Below are 18,002 nucleotides of genomic sequence, written 5' to 3'. Positions count from 1 at the left end.
TCATCAATAATTCATCATCCACTTCGACCAGCACCTCGAGTTTCTTGGTGAAACCATCCATGTGTTTCTTTGTGTCTTGCAGACGTCCAAGATAAACATACAGTAGACTGATGCTTATAAAATAGACTTCTTTATGTTCGGGGGTTTTTATCATCATATAAAAGCTGTTTATTTTTTCTGAAGTTTTACATAAAATTTTAAGTTAAAATGTAAAACTTTAGAGTTAGATGGCGCTGTTCATAACATTTTAAAGGAAGCCTGCATTATGTCAGAGGTCTGAAGTGTATTGCCTACTGTGAGATGATGGATCACAGTTGGCTTTCATGTCAGGTCAAAGGGTTTTTTTTATGAAAGCATCATCAAATCTTGAATAGACTTCTGAGCCAAAGTGAATATGTTATATGTGCAGTCAAGCTACTGTACTGCACATGTGTGCCGCTGTCTGTATGTGTGTGTTTTGCTTCTGTCTTTCTGAGGTCCAATTTGTGTTTTAGATCCTTTCACAACATTTTACCTGCTTTTGTTTTCGAGGATTGAGACTTAGTTTTACAGTGACAGACAGGGATTAGACGTGATGTTTATCTAGGGGGATGTTTTCTATAATCACGGGTCCCCACGAGTGTAGAAAGCCAAAGGTAGCTGTGTGCCTGAGCTTGTTCTCTGAACTCAGTGTGACTCTGACACCTGCTGAGCATTAGACGCATCATCACGAGTTCACCTGGAGTTCATGACCCCACACACACGTACACACCTGCGGTAATCCCCACAGTTTATCTCCCGTTTGATCTTCCTATCAGCACCCACGCCGCTTATCGCATTCTCTTTCACATTTTCCTTTCATTCATCAAATATTTACTTCCTTCTCATTCCTTATTTTCTATTTCTCAATCTATCTCTCCACTTTGTTATACTTACTGTACCAGTCAATCACGTTATGCAACAATTTCTTCTTTCTGTCATTGTTTTGTTTCTCAATGAGTCACACCTCTTCTCTCACTTTCTTTTTTCCACGACTGTAAAGAAACGGATTAAATAAACAAGGGAATTTAACAGAACCCTACTGTAGTATGTGACCGATGCCAAAGTGAAAGTAGCTTCTTGATGATATGTGTGGCCAGTTTCGACAGACTGGGACTTTCTACAAGTCAGCAGCCGGGCTTCCTGTGGTCCACTGCAAAATGGCACACGGGAGTATTATTTTAGGATCCTATGAAAAACAAATGTTATTGTATTGCAGACAGGAATAAAATTGTTGTTTAGTTTAATGTTGACCACACAGAATGTGACTCTCACTGGTCTGTTTCTTTTTTAATCAACCCACCAGAAATATTTGGATGACTAGTGGATGAACTCCCCTAACTTAGTGCAAATTCACTGCTCAGTAAAATTAAGGAACCCTTGATCATCCCAGTGTAACGCAGAGTCGATTAAACTTCAGGGATATAAATCTGTCTCTTCAGGAAGCATAAACCACAAAAAGATCAATTTCAGCTGAAGTGTCAGCAGGTGCACTCGAGAGGCAACAGCAAGACAAACCTAATGAAAATTAGTGGTTTTGCAGGTGGTGTCCAGTCAAGATTGCTCTCTCCTTAGCCTGCCTTGTCTGACTTTTCTCTAGATTTGCTTTTAGTCAGTGTCCTTGTCACTGCTGGTAACACTGAAGTGGCGCCTGCAGCCCATTCAGACCACTTTTTTGACCAGACTGTCAGAAACAGACTCTTATGGGGTCAGCACAACATCGTTCACTAGGACCTGCGTTTAAACTCCGGAACTGACTTGTCTGTGATTGGTGCCCATTCTCTTCACAGATGAGAGCAGGCTCACACTGAGCACACGGACAGATGTCACAGCCATCTGCAGACTCTTTCACCTGTGCGAGTTTCTTCAGTGAAAGTTCAGCAGCCTTTGAGACATGGCACTATGTTGTGTTTGATTCCCGTAAAGCCTGAACCATGAAATAATTCCCAGAAAGGGTTTTTAAACTGGCGTGTTTATTGAACCTTCTGACAATTTTTTAAAAAGAAGACATTAAACATCAAATAAATCATTTTTAATATAATCATTTAATCATTTTTGCTATCCAGCATTTTTGTGCAATTTTCTCTGTTTATCTTAAACAAACAAAAATATATACAGCAGGTTGGATTAAGGTTCAAAGACACACATAATTACACTGATGATGTAGCGGTATCAGATATTATACACTTGGCATTACAGGCTTAATAATGCATTTAGCATCAATGAAGGGAAAGCATCAAACTCAGTGAATTTAGTCTTTATATTACAATCAGTGATATACCCTTTTAAATCCTTTATATTTTAAATAGCTGGCATGAAATTCATCATTTAAATTTGAATACAGTGCATTACTGTCAGGACTGAGTCAATATTCCAACATATCCACGGAAATGACTAACCGTCTGAGATCTAAGTGACAACCCTATTCATTCTTAAGGCTAACCATAACTCTAACCACAGGCATTGAGAATATGGACTTTTTTTTATTGTTATTAACATGTTATATCAATTCTGGGTATTTAGGGAACAAAACCTATGATGACTTAGACATCAGAGGGTTCAAACATTAAGAGGAAAGTGAGGAATTCTATCAAATTTTCTGAAATCACATATAAATTGGTGTTTATGGGCGAAAGAACTTGACCTCTATTTTTAAAGGTTTCTTTGATTTAACTTGATTAGAAAGACTCATTACAACCATGGGTATAATCCATATTTTATGCAGTGGAACTGGAAAAGAAAATGAAGTGAGGGAGTTCTGGCCCGTGTACACAGAGCTGATGGATAGAAAAACACTGGGTGCAGCCTTCTCAGATGGGAATTTCTGAAGAAAGAAATTACGCGAATAAACTTGAAGGTACATGACGTGCAGAATCCCAGGCTGAATAGGGCAAACTTCCAAATAACTTCCTCCTCATTTCCTTCTACACCATTTACAGAAAGAGCTTCACCTTCATGATAAAAACAAAAGGAAAACCGCAACGTATCAGATCTATAAATAGTCTGATGAGGTACCAGTGTTCAGTTGCAAGAAGCAGTTTCTCTGGAAGCTCTTCCCGCTCCAGCTGGATGTGCAGGACTTGCTTTGCCAGCCCAAACTCTTGGCTCGCTGCGGACACTTTAAAAAAGAAGTGACAAAGCAGGAGCAGTTCGCACACGTTTGACAGGCCATCACGCAGGGAAACCCCACATTCAAGCAAGGAGGAAAAACTCACACACCTCATACATACCAGAACACATGCCAACTGACAGTTCAGCCTGCCAGGAAATATTGACACTTGTTCAAGCGCACGTGCCTGCACAAGCAGAATCGCATGCTTGTGCGGGAGGCCTAAAATGTTATTACACCCATAATTTCTTGTACACCTTATTTTCCACCAAAATGTCTTTCTGTTTTAAAACCTGGGAGATGTTGGATGTGCCCTGTGTTTTTTGTTTTGTTTGGGGGCGTCTAGAGCAGAAGGACATTACTCACTTTTTGTCACCAACCACCAATTTAATTAAATCTCAGTCATTACAGATGTCAGAATTTGATTAGCCCTTACATCTCCTCCTACCAGCCAGCAGTCCGGTACAAACTAGTTCCGCAGACTCATTTAGTTTCTAGTGAAAAACCCCTGAAGTTTACTGGAAACATTGCTTTCAAGAAACTGGATAAGCTAAATGTGATTCTTCTCAACCCCCTACATTATGTGTCACTTTATAAACTTTGACAAGCAGTTTTGCCCTGGGCTGTACCTACTCACTTGAAACTGCTGATACCTACTTAAGCTTATGTGTGTTTCCTGCACATTAACATAGTGATACTAAAGTAATACTCCTAGGCTACAATCTCTTTGCTGATTGCCGGCCCACCTTGTCCTTTTAACGCTTTGCGTCTCCAAAACGTGAAATGTACACGCATGCAGAAGTTGCGGTAACAACCAAGTCAGATATTTTATTTCAAGCCAACATGAAAATAATCACAGGAAAGTGTATAAACAGAGTGTTTATTAACACATTTACATCTATATACATATTAGCCACTTAGCTTAATCCAGTGGTTCCCAAACTTTTTTTGCTTGGCCCTCCTTTGTTTTACAAGAAAATCTTCGTGCCTTTGTTGTTGTTGTTGTTTTATTTTTTTTTACTGTGTAAGAATATTTAACATTGCTATCAATACATTTTTTTAAAAATGTCTCTCTGTGCAAAATGGGTTTAAACACATAAACAGCTGTAGGATACTGTTTGTCCGTGATTTGAACAGGGGGAAAAAATTGTGGCAGGATCAGCCTGATATTATTTGTATCCCACTGTAACTTTACTGTATAAATAGCTAACATCGCCAAAATTTTATTATAAGAAGTGTTTGTGAACTAAAAATCAAGAATGTGAGATACTGTTTTCCCGTGATTTAAACAGCCCAGCGCGTGCTCCTGACGCAGGGGAAACAAATTCTGTCAGGGATACCTGCCTTGGCACCACCGTTGTGCAGGTGAAGCCAAATGCAAGATATGCTTCACCATATTTTCTAGTCTTTGGCTTGGAAGGAAGTTGGTTTGGAAGCATATTTGGCGATGCTTCATCTTTTGCTTTGCATTTGTGTGGGAGCCCCGTCAAAAACCGGTCATTATGCTAGCAGTGTTCAAGCTTTTTTTTTTTTTATTCATACCGCACCCTCCCTGCAATGGCTCTGCGCTCCCCACTTTGTGAACCACTGGCTTAATCGATTCTGACAAATAAAGACTCTGGAATGTACTTCATACATTCTTGGTTCACTACCAACTTTTTGGCTTTAAATATATTATCTCCCCCTACTGGAAATGTACACAGTGGACCAGCGTGTCTATTAGACATTTTGCCATGATTCTGGGTTGCATTTGATCTGACAGCCTACACTCATATGATGAACGCGGGCCAGAGCATCTGAGGACCAATTGCAAAATGTCCCAAAATATTTCCTTGTCACCTGTCCACTTTTTATTCCACACTTATTGTGAAGTGCTGATATTAAAATATGTTCAAATGTAGTATGTAAAAAAATGTTTTCATACATTTTGCATGCTACAATAGTGATAGAATAGTTATGGAGAAACCCAAGGCAAATGATACCGAGCTGCTATGGGTGCAGAGGGTTAAGGTTATGAAAAAGGGAGGTTAAGGTTATAGAGGGTAGGGAAGGAAAATCAGAAGTGGTGTCATGAATGAATACCAAACTATCTAAATCTGTGTGTAAACTCAGCAAGTTATATTCAGCTTTTTATAATTAAATCATTTTAGTTGTGCATAGCCATGCCTCTTTGAACAGGGATTCAGAGAAATGGCTGCTCCATCACAATGGAAACTACAACGAAGCAAAGGATTCAACCACATGTCCTGTTGAAACCATACAGTAAGTTATGATCTCCCCTGTTAAGTTACTTTGCTTTGTCAACCTTTCCATCCACCCCTGCATCGTTTCTAAGCAAACTTTATGCTGCTGTAAGTATGTTATCTGATGCTCACATCTAAAGGAAAAATAGAAAACTTGCAAATTACTACAACAAACCATAACTGAAGCTGATGGGGAGGTCAATATACATTATGATTGATCATAAACAAAAGCAAAAATTGGATTGAACATATGACAGCCCGGCACGAAAAGTCATTCAGTCACAAACTTTGTCTTTATCTTCAACTTTTCTTTGTCTTAAAAATGTCATCATCCAACCTACAGAATCAGGATTTGTCTTAAAGTCCTACATAAAGTTCATCATTGCTGTTATTCAGTTATTTTAGCAAACGATCCAGTCTTTCCATGGGCGGTCACTCTTTCACTTTCACAGCACTCCCGCTCTGTTTACTCAGGCTATGCACTAGCTGGTTGTTGCCCGTTGTTAGTGTTTGTGATGATCCATCATACCTGCAGCTGAGGATTCAGCTGTGTGCTGCCACATCCTGTCCAAAAAATAATAGCTAAGGTTTAATCCTCAAAAAAAGATGACAGTCACAGCTAAGAGAAGTCTCCCTTTCACCCTGAATTCTGTGTATTCTGCTGTTCCCTCTGTTGCTTTCTCTCCAACTTGCCTTTTAGTTTGCTGTTTCTTTTACCCAGTAAGAGACAGAACAGACAAACGTCTTATTCAGGAAACCAGACACAGGGGAGGTGCAGCTGTGTTATTGCAAATCCAACCAAACCAAATCTTTTCCATCGAGGTGCGTTATATCAAAAAAATGCTCATATCATAAGTTTTGGTGATTATTAAATTATTTTTAAATGTAATAATAGCTACAAATGTAAAGAAAATACTCAAAATAGGTTTCCATCCTGGTTTGGCCTCGTTTTAAATTATTATTTTTCAATTAAATCAGTTTTTTCACACACCAGTCATGGTAATAGTCAGACAAATTCCCAGCCAGGGGATTTCCGTTTGTGTCCCATTTGGAAGGTTTTTTTTTTTTGGTTTTTTTTTACTTGCTCATTAGTGTTTGCTCACTTTTTACTTTTGGTTTTACCGGCTCGGTGGGTTTAAGCACAAAAACATTGTTGAGTAGGCATAACCCAGGATTATTGTTGTTTATGGACCATTAGCATTATACTCGGATTGTACCATAAATTGGCACAAATGTCCAAAATAAGGCTGTGCCACAATCATGTCATCCATGAAGACACCCATAACAATGTTTGCACAATAGAAAAGTGTCATAGTGTTGCTATAGTAATGCCATGGGTTTGTACACCTCTGCCTCCAGAGCCTCGTTTCTACCTCTGATGAAGATTTAGTTGGCAAAAACGCACCATGCAGTACAATCAGGCTATGCAGGCACATGAGGAGGAGATAAGAGGAGCTCCTGATATGCGGCCCACGAATAAACAAGTGGTTTAACCAGGCATCACTGGAACATCTGGTAGTTAGACTCTGTAACACAGGAAGAGCAAATGGTGGATACATGGTGGCTGCTTGACCCAAGATACAACACCATAGGTGTCTATAAATGCTAAAATTCAATGCATGGTAAAAATGCGGAAAAACATCCGTAAATAACTGATACAGAAAATTCTTTCTTTTTAAAAATGGTACATTGTCCTGTGTTTTCTTCTATTAGAAATCAAGATCAGAAAAGTCCAGTTTAAGAATATGAATCTCAAAATATTTGTCAGATATCTGTACTGAGCCGGTACATTAACGCTCTCAGTTTACAGCGTGAACTTTTTTTGCATCTGTACTCTTGACACTGGCTCCTAAACGTCCAAGGCAGCACATATCACTCGAATATGATTTATTTATCATATGTGTACGAAACGCCGTACACTACTCCTCAGTCGCTCAGAACCAACGAGTGTAAGTGTAACACTTCCTTTTGATCTGTGTTTTTGCCTCTTTGCACATCTTTTTAAATCTTAATGTCCCCAGAAAAAAAAAACCTAAAAAGAGTGTTACCTACAGGTCGCAGCAGGTGGCTGCCCTTCCATGAGCCTTTTTATGCTGGAGGTTTCATTGTGTAAAAAGGGAGTTTTTCCTTCCCACTTTCGCCAAATGCTTACTCATAGGGAGTCGCCTGATTGTTGGGGCTTTTTCTTGGTCTCTACCTTACAATATAAAAAGGCTGACTGCTGTTCTGATTTGGTGTTACATGAATAAAACCTAGTTGAACTGATACTACACACGAAACCCATGTGGTTAGGTTAAAAAAAAATGGTTTGCACATTCGAAAAATGACGCTGCCCAGTACATTTTAATGGGACGTCACTAGTACCATGACCTTGTGTATTATAGCACTGATGCCAAAGGACACCTTGTGCGAGACGTGAGGGGGTTTTGACAGAACAACAGGATCTGACGCCCTGGGAAACTGTGCAGTTTTGGAAACTGAAGGAGAATGGCTTCCAGGTGCTGCAGAAGACTGGAGAAGAAGGTTTTAATGTTCGCAAGCTGATTTTTTTTCTTTTCTTTCTGTTGGAAGCATTTTTCAAAAACACTTTACCTTTTAAGCACCGCATTCACAACACTGTGTAATGGTAATATGACAATAAAATGAAAAACAAATACAGATCACAGAACTTTCCTCCATTCATGAAAGCCATCAAATCATGTCCACACAGTCTGACCAACAGGACGCAGTGAAACACACACACACACACACTGTTCCCTTGAAGTGGTTCATCTTGGAGTACTTACTGTGGCAAACAGACTCTCCTGGCAGCAAAACTACAAACAAACAGAACCGAACTCCTTGTTTTTCCCACAAGCTGTGTGTGATTTGGTGCGTGTATCCCAACTGTAAAGCCGGTGTTACTTTCAGTCATATTTCATGTTGTTTGTGAACATTATCATTTATTTCCAAAACTTCCTCATGTACACTTGTGTGTTCTTCTTTGGTTTCCGAGTAAGTGTGTGTAGCTTGCATCTCTCCAACCAATGTCTTTGAAGTGGGTGTAGGTTTTTACATGTGCACTTATTGTAATAGCTTTCTCCTTGTCTTCCTCTCTCTCTCTCTCTTTTCTGTCTTCCATCAAGCTAGAGAAAAACTCTGGTTTCTTCTTGATGTTCACAAACCACCGTGATCTGCTGGCAGGGAAATAAAAACAGATATGGAAGCAGTGAGACATCACTCAATCACAGAGCTGAGACCCTGAACCAGATCACCGTTTTCTGTGTGTTCCCCAACATAACAGTTCTCAGTCCCACTGTTAGGCTCTCTTTGAAGAGTCCAATACTGAAGCTGAATATTCACAACAGAAGACACACAAGAGATGACAAAAAGCTTTACTATTTAATTTAGTGTGCAGCTAAGCATTGCTTCCCTGTGGCTTTTCAAATGAGAGTCAGCTTTTCTCGGAGCATGTTTACACGTACGAGGGAGATCTGACTCTGTTTTCTAGTTCCAGTAACAGTTCCAAGAACAATGTTCAAGGAAAGAGCCACCATTCGTCTCTGCATCAAGAAAGCAAGGCTGCTTAAGGGAACGTTCGAGTAGGGTTTAATCAAGTCTGCGGTCTTTTTAATGTTGAGCTTCATTTATTTATGAAAGCATCCAGCTTGTTGAAGATTTGTTACCAACAGTATCGCGTTTCGCCCATTAGGCTGCTCATTGCTGCTTTCACAATGCTTACTTAGCTAAAATCAAATGAATCTTTCCTCTAAATAACAATGCGGTCCCACACTACACCCAAATTTGATTTTTATTTAGATTTGACAGATGTGAACACCAAAAAGGTTCCTGGTGGAAAGGCTAATCCCCTCTTTCTAATCACCGGCTATCGCTTATGCTGCCTTCTTCTTTCTGTTTGCCACAGCGGATCGTCTGCTTCTGTCTTTCTCCGGCTCTAGCATCTACCTTTGTCACACCACCCCTTTTGTATGACTTCCTTCACTACATCCATGCTCTAGATATGTCTAAAACATCCCAGCCGTCCCTCTTTGTCTTCGAGCTGCTCAACCTGAACTGTCCCTCTGATGTAATCCTGTCCATCGTGGTCACTCCCAATGAAAATCTTCAAATCTCCCACCTTCAGCTCAGCCTCCTGTCACTCTTCATTACTTTGAATGGTTGGCCCGAGGTATTCAAACTCATCTTTTACTACCGCTACTCCTTGCACCTATACCTTTCCACCTCCCTCCATTTCATTCTTTCTCGCTTTAAATGAGTTTTGAAATCTGTTTGATGAACTCAAATAAGTAACATAGTGTCACAAATATGGTAAAAAGGAAGGGAGGGGGCAAATATCTTTTCCCAGCTCTGTATAAACATTGATAAATGTGTATTAGACATCCTAAAATTAACAGAAATGTGCTGAATGGTTAAAATTAGGTTGATGTGCTGATGTCTAAGGACTGGTGATGCTTTAGACCTCAGAGGCATAAATGCAGGTCTCTCTAATGCCTTGAAAAGATTAACTTTCACTTCTCCACACTTGAATGTTTGCTGGAGTCATATTATGGGAAACAAATGTGTATTAATTAATCAACTAAAATTAACTTAATTGTTGATTGATTTGCGGGGTTGAGTTTGTTATGCGAATGGTGCGTTATTTTCCCACGTGGGACAATAACGTTTATTTATGGAAGCCCATTTCCGCCACTAAAAAAAACAAAAAAAAGTATCCATAACTCGAAATTTCGAGTTTTTTTCTCAAAATTTCAACTTATTAACTCGAAATTTTGACTCATTATCTCAAAATTTTGAGAAAAGTAACTCGAAATTTCAAGTTAGCATTGCCAATCAGTAATTTGCATGAATTACGTCATTTCCTTGTTACCCAGAAGCTGAAGCCCTCAGCTACAAATGCTACAGCTAAGCTACCAGTATTACAGCCAGTCATGAATGCACAAACTGCTGAGTATTTTCAATGTGTTGAAATTTCAAGTTAATAAGTCAAAATTTTGAGAAATTATAGCCAACAAGACAACATCCATGTACATCTGGTGCGTTGGGGGTTGTTAGAACCCATAGATTAAATCGGGTTAGCTGTTACGCTCACTAATAGCGAAATAGTAAACTTTTCCCTGGGGAAAACCCAGAGGGATCGGGTGACTTCTTGAGGCCTTGTAAATAACTGCTTTTAAAATCTTAAACCTTCTAACCTAAAAAACTGAGCTTTCCAAAATGTGTTTAACATTATAATAAGGGTGTATTGAAGGAGTAAAAATGAAACGGTCTATTAAAATGAAAGTAAATGGCATGTAAAAACAAAGGTCAAAACATAATATGAAACTAAGATAGCATGGGAGTTTAACTCTGCTGAGTGAAACTGTTGTATTGATGTATGACACTGCCAGTCCCATAACGTCCTGATGTGGACTTTTGTTGTTCTTTCAAAGGGGAAACAATGACTGGTTTTATTTAAATGACAGAAGCCATCCCAGCAGGTGGGCGTATTTTCAAAAAAGTGTCACTGATGGGATTGTGAGCGTAAAAACAAAACTTAACTCAAAATATAATATGAAACTATGATTGCATGAGGGTTGAACTCGTGTCATGGGTGAAACTGCTGTAGTGACGTGTGACACTGCCACCCCTACAACCTTTTTACATAGACTTCTTTTGTGCTTTCAAAGTGTAAACACTGATGGGTTTCTTTTTTAGCAGACAGAAGCCACTGGAGCAGATGGGTGGTTTGTAAAAATATGTCATTCATGGAGCTGGGATTCATCACAGAATCTACTGCTATAAATAGTTAACCAAAACTGACAGAGAGCACCTGGTCCTGCTTGTTACCCATCCGCAAGTTTTCCAACCTTTCTGATTTACATGTTCGTGCTTTCAGTACTTCAAGCTTGTTAGCATGCACAATACAGGCTGCCTACCATCTGTCTGACTTGCTTGCTGGCTGCACTTTTGCACATACATTTGTTTTTGTTTGTGTGCCGGTTTCATGTGGCTTCCAAAAAACTCACAAAGTTCTCATGCATGCTCTTCAGAGTCTGGATGTCATTTGGGTATCTAGATTGTCATTGCATTAACACCTTAGATAAAGATTTAACTTCATCTGAATACAATACACAGCAATGCTGCATGGCAAAGCTGAGTGGAGGGTAGAAGTTGTTAATGGCTGGCGATCTTTGAATCGGTCAAAAAGCTGGTTCACAGATGTAACCAAGTCTGGGTTTTTTCTTTTCTACACAGCTGTTTTAGTTCTGATTTATTTACTTTAGTATTCTGGCTAAGAGGTCTGGAGGGCTGGGCAATATGACCACTAATCACAATCACAAATAACTGAAGATTTTACCTTGTTTGCTATGGAAACGCTACCACACACACACAGCAAATTTATAAGACCACCACCTATAATATTTTAGAAATCTGTCAAAACATGTTTAGCACTAAAAATTCTAAAATTTTTAAAGTTTTTATACCTAAATTTGAGCCAGTACAGTTAATAAATTAATAAAGCACAATGTTCAGCTACTAAATGTTTTTTTTCTCTTCAGGAATGCAAATAAATAACTGTAATTATTTACTTATGAATCTGAAAATTAATGGATAGGGACCAGTGTTGTTCAAGTTATTTGAAAAAAGCCATTAGTTACTTATTACTTCTCCAAAAAAGTAATCCTGTTACATTACTGATTACTTATTTTGAAAAGTAATTAGTTACTTATTACTTAGTTACTTTTTAAAACATGATACGTGATACGTGAATACTTAATAAAGCAGCCCAATTCTATTTTTTATGCATAATCTATCATATAAAAATCAATAAAATGGAAAAGTGTCCATGTAAAATTGTTTTATTAGTTTTAACCTTTTAATTTTATGCACATCAAGCAAAAATTTAATTATAAGCAACAGTCTTTGACTTGGAGAAATTTGTTTAAACCTATTTTCTGCATCTTGATGCTTTCTCAATCATCCAGGAAAGTAAATCTCCAAAAGTTGATTCTGTTCATCTGGACGTAGCGTTTTGTGGGAGAAACGTTTGGTCACTCATCCAAGTGACTTCTTCAGTCTCAGCTGACTGCAGGTTTCCCCAAACCTTATAAACAGTACATTTGCATAATGACTGAAACCAGCCCACTGAAGGAACAATGGGCTGTGAGGTCAGTTCCTTAATCATAATTATGCAAATTCCCATGACCATTGATCAACAATCACTGACCAAAACCCACTGATCAAAGAACACTGATCAATGGCCATGAGTACCATTCACAGAGAGTTGGGGAATGGCTGCAATCACAGCATTGTAAGATGGCGAAAGATGTACCCTTAGGCCCCCTCCTCGATTCAGAGATGGTCTTTCGCTTTTCACGTAAATGGCCTCCTTGACTCCGCGTTCAAACCAGCGTTCTTCCCTGTCCAGGATGTTACATCCTCATCATTGAAAGTGTCCACTGGCCTGTAGGTGTAAATAAACTGCAGAGTCCTGGCCTGATGAGGTTGCTCTTCTGTGTTGTGCCATCCGCTTCGCTAGAGGTTGTTTGGTTTCCCCGATGTATAAATCCTGGCAATCCTCCTGCACTTAACAGCGTACACTATGTTACTCTGTTTGTGTCGGGGGACCCGATCCTTGGGGTGGACCAGTTTTTGGCGCAGCGTATTTTGGGTTTTAAAAGCCACAGAGACCCAGTGTTTAGAAAAAATGCATCTCAACTGTTCCGATACTCCTGACACATATGGGATCACTACAGGTTTTTCACCTGGGCAGCGGTTGTCCTTCTCTCCTGGATCGGCTGGAGTTTTCTTTAGGCGCCTTCCCAGCTTTGACAAAAGTCCAGCTGGGATAACCACATTTACTCAGGGCCTTCTTGATGTGCTGTTCTTCTGCCTCCCTGGCCGCTGTGTCAGTGGGGATGGTGTTCGCTCTGTGTTGTAGCGTCCTGATGACACCCAGTTTGTGCTCCAGTGGATGATGAGAGTCAAACCTTAAATACTGATCCGTATGCGTAGGTTTACGGTACACGTCAGCTTTTAGATGTCCCCCATTACTGATGGAAATCTCACAGTCTAAGAAGGCTAACCTGCCACTTTTCATATCCTCCCTGGTGAATTTGATGTGTCGGTCCACCGAGTTAATGTGATCCGTGAAATGTAGTACGTCCTGAGATTTGATTTTCACCCAGGTGTCATCCACATATCTGAACCAATGGCTTGGTGGTGTTCCAGGGTAGGATAGCAACGCCCTCTTTTCCACTTCTTCCATGTACAAATTGGCCACGATGGGTGAAACTGGGGAGCCCATGGCACACCCATGTTTCTGCCTGTAGAACTGACCCTTGTATGTGAAGTAGGTGGAATGAAGACACAGTTCCAAAAGCAAACACACTTGGTCGATGCTGAGAGTGGTCCTGTTGCTGAGGTTGGTGTCATCCTGTAATCTCTTACGGACTACCTCCAACGCTTCCGTGACTGGGATGCAAGTGAAGAGAGATGTAACGTCGTACGAGACCATGGTTTCATCTGCCTCCATAATGACATCTCTCACCTTCTCAACAAAATCCAGGGTGTTCTGGATGTGGTATTCAGAGCTGCCCACCAGCGGGTTGAGGATCGAAGCCAGAAACTTGGAGATGTTATAGGTGACCGAGTTGATCATACAGACAATTGGTCTTAAAGGTGCACCCTGCTTATGTATTTTCGGTAAACCATACAGACTTGGTGTAGACTCCCCTGGGTACAGCTTGTGGTATGAGGTCCGGTCGATAGCCTTGTCTTGTTCTAACTGCTTCAGACAGTCTATGACCCTCTTCCTGTAGCCACTTCCTGGGTCTCGTTTCAGGGGCTCATAAGTATTTTCATCACTGAGTAGTGACAAAATCTTCTCATGATAGTCTTTCTGGTTAAGCAATACTGTGCACCTACCCTTGTCTGCCGGAAGGATGATAATGTTGTTGTCATCATTAAGTGATGTGAGTGCCTTCCTCTCCTCCATGGTGATGTTGGATGCTGGGGGCTTTGCATTGCTGAGACAGGTTTGAGCACGGAGTCAAGGAGGCCATTTACGTGAAAAGGGAAAGACCATCTCTGAATCGAGGAGGGGGCCTAAGGGTACATCTTTCGCCATCTTACAATGCTGTGATTGCAGCCATTCCCCAACTCTCTGTGAATGGTACTCATGGCCATTGATCAGTGTTCTTTGATCAGTGGGTTTTGGTCAGTGATTGTTGATCAATGGTCATGGGAATTTGCATAATTATGATTAAGGAACTGACCTCACAGCCCATTGTTCCTTCAGTGGGCTGGTTTCAGTCATTATGCAAATGTACTGTTTATAAGGTTTGGGGAAACCTGCAGTCAGCTGAGACTGAAGAAGTCACTTGGATGAGTGACGAAACGTTTCTCCCACAAAACGCTACGTCCAGATGAACAGATTCTATTTTCTGCATATTCCAACATATAAAATGAACTAATTTTTTATGTTTACACTCACTCTTTCAAATAGGTGCAAGTAAAACAGCAAAAAATAAATAAAATCAAAGATTCAGCGGCACTAAGTCCTGTCACTCTTAAATCTATTTTCACCTGTTTAGCAGGAGTGGGGCGGGTGGAGGTTTGCCCAGTGCCGCAATGGTCATGTGGCGGGATTTGGGGGTTTCTCTGTGAATTTCACATTCCCGTGGCAGCTTGCTCAGTGCTTGCTCAGATTTGAAGTTTAATTTTTCTTCCCACGTAGAGTGTACAGCGGACACTAATGTTTTTGTCACTTTTTACAGAATAAAACTTGAAGTAATATAAATACGCTTTTAACACTTACGTCATCGTCATGAGACATGCTCACAAACAAAATCACGGTTTAGTAATGCAGAGTGCTTACAGGAAAGTAGCGGTAATCTAATTACTTTATTTGCAATAGTAATCCCAATAGTAATTCAATAGTAATTACTCATTACTTGAAAAAAGTAATTGGATTAACGCGTTACTGCCCATCTCTGATAGGGACAATGATTGTATTTTAGCATTAAAATATCAAAATTTACTGGGAGAGTACATACTGTAGGTAGTATTGAGAGAATTTAAAAGCAGAATGTCAGTTCTCATTCGTTTAAATTAAGCTAACATGCATGTCTGGAATATGAGGGAATATCCAGTATCCAGAAAGAGCACGTGCAAGGACCAGCGAGGGAGACCCCAGCCAGGATTAAAAACCAGGACCTTCTTGTTGTGAAGGTACCACCGTGCTGTCCAATAAAAACTGCAGTTTCTCTTTAGATTGCTAGTCAAAAGAAAGAGTGGTCAAAAAATTCCCTTTCCAGATATCTTTTTCACTTTATATTTTATTACAGGAGTATATTTAACAATCATAGTAACAAAAAGAAAACAAGGAAAGTAGCACACGACATTCATATTTAACCTAAATGATTTTTTTGTATAAAGAAAGACAAATATGTACAGAATGACGTAAGACAGGTTCAGACACCAACAGGTGAGAGGAAAAGGAAGTGTAGTCGCATGGCACTTAAAAAATAAAACATACCTCACAAGTGCTTTTTTGTTTCCCATAATTAATATCAAATAAAATGCAGTGATAATAAGTCTGAATAACAAAACAAATAATAATTATTACAGTAATCAAATCATCAATATTAACATTTTAAACACTGTTTACAATATAATTGAAATACATAACATTCTAAATACATCCAATATTTACCAAAGACCTTCTCATTTAGCCTAAAAACTCTAAATCTGTAATAGAATAAAAAATAGCATTTCAAATATCTTATAACAACAATATTAATCGTACAATAACATTAATATTAGGTTATTAGTTGATGTAAATAGCTGATTTTTCCCCATGGCTTGCTAATAAAAGGAATATTGTACAAATTAATATACACTATAACCTATTAATCCTCTTTCTGGTTTCACAAAATATTTTAATCAGCTAAATTACATATATATGTATATATACATATATATATATATGTATGTATATATATATGTATATATATAAATGAAAGAAATAGCAAATCTCACTCGATACAAACTATTGCAATCTAGAACTCTCAATTAGAAAATGTACACAAGAAAAGCAGCAAAACCAAAAACAAAAATATCTACGTTCATATTTTTTCATCATGACGAGATCAGTGGTGTGGTTGGCAGAAAGAGTGAACAACATCTGGCACAGGCAGGATCCATCTGGAATGTTAGTGGACAACAGGATGGTCCAATAACAATTCAAATTTTAAAAAACAAACAAACAAACAAACAAAAAAACTCTGAGTGCCACCCTGTCCTCCCCTAAAACCTCATTGGTCCTTCTCTCCCAAGCTCAAAACTTAGAACTCAGTCCGAGGAGTTCAGAATGTCCCAAACAAGTCCCAGATTTCCGCTGTTAGAAGCTTTCCATATATGGGGAAAAAGAACTGGATGTTCCTTTCCAATTATGGAACACAAAAATCTCCAAGAGTTCTGATTGTGCAATCACCTCGAGCAATAAATCTCTTTCAGCTCATAAAGTTGCTTAAACCATGGAATTCATTTTGTTTTTGCATTCTTAGTGTTGATTGGAGGAGCAGCAAGACAGAGCGTCAACTTTTCCGCAGAGCTCAAAATGGCCGCCCCAGGGAGCCGCGCAAATAAAAACAGCACACAAATAAACAAATGCAGAATGACAAAGCAACACTCAAGCAGCATGTATGTAGGACTTCTCTCCACCTCCGCCTTACCCTTCTTTCTTTTTCACCACTCTCTCTCTCAGATTAAGTCCTTAAAGTTACTTGTGTCCTTGTTAGCGGGACAAAGTGTCCACCCGAGAGAGAGTACAATCTCAATGCAACTTGGTAGTGTGGTATATAAAAAAATAAAATAAAATCAAAGCACAGGTTCAGAGAATTTACAAAGCAGACCTGGACCATATTACTTTTGACCTGGATTCCATTGCTTTTATCTTGTGTGATGCCGAATGGGAATTCCTGTCGGTTGTTTGTGCTTCCACCAACAAAATTGTTTGCTTTGGGGGATGCAAAATGGTTGCAGAAGGGTAACATGTCAAGTAGAAAAAGAATTGCTGTTTGAAGTTGCTCACCCTCACCCCATGATTCATCTTCTTCTTTTTGCTTTTTTTTATGTGGGCAGAAAACATCGATCCAGCTTTGAAGTTACGGCCGCGAGTAAGGGATAGTCCTGTTATGTGCAGTCATTGTAAATATTAAAGAAGGCTTATCAGTTCTACACCACAGTGCCTAATCTGCACCTGAGTTTATTCACTTTTTACATAATTAGGATTTGTATATATGGGCAAGATTCTGACTTAATGCAGACGGGCAACCTGAAAAACAATCTCAAGGTTCGAAGTGGAATTAAGAAAGTAAGGCTTTCTTTGAGCTTCTCTTGAACTCAGTTCCCGTTTTTAGGGCTTTTTAAGTGGAATGTTAGAGCCAGAAAGCACATTGTCCTTCCAGCATGATTTTATTCTTTCAAGATATATCTCAAAGACTTTGAGGCTCCCTAGTTCCTCTCTTTACTGTGATTGCAGCTGTACTTTGCATTAAAATTCCCCCTCCCTCCTGGATAAAAGCTCTGCAGCTCTTAGCCTTTATGTATGTGTTTCTTTGCGATGCTAGTACTTTGAGAAGCTTATT

This window comes from Oreochromis niloticus, linkage group LG3, assembly GCF_001858045.2.
Source record: "Oreochromis niloticus isolate F11D_XX linkage group LG3, O_niloticus_UMD_NMBU, whole genome shotgun sequence".
Taxonomy (NCBI): domain Eukaryota; kingdom Metazoa; phylum Chordata; class Actinopteri; order Cichliformes; family Cichlidae; genus Oreochromis; species Oreochromis niloticus.
Note: the sequence above shows the minus strand (reverse complement) of the source record.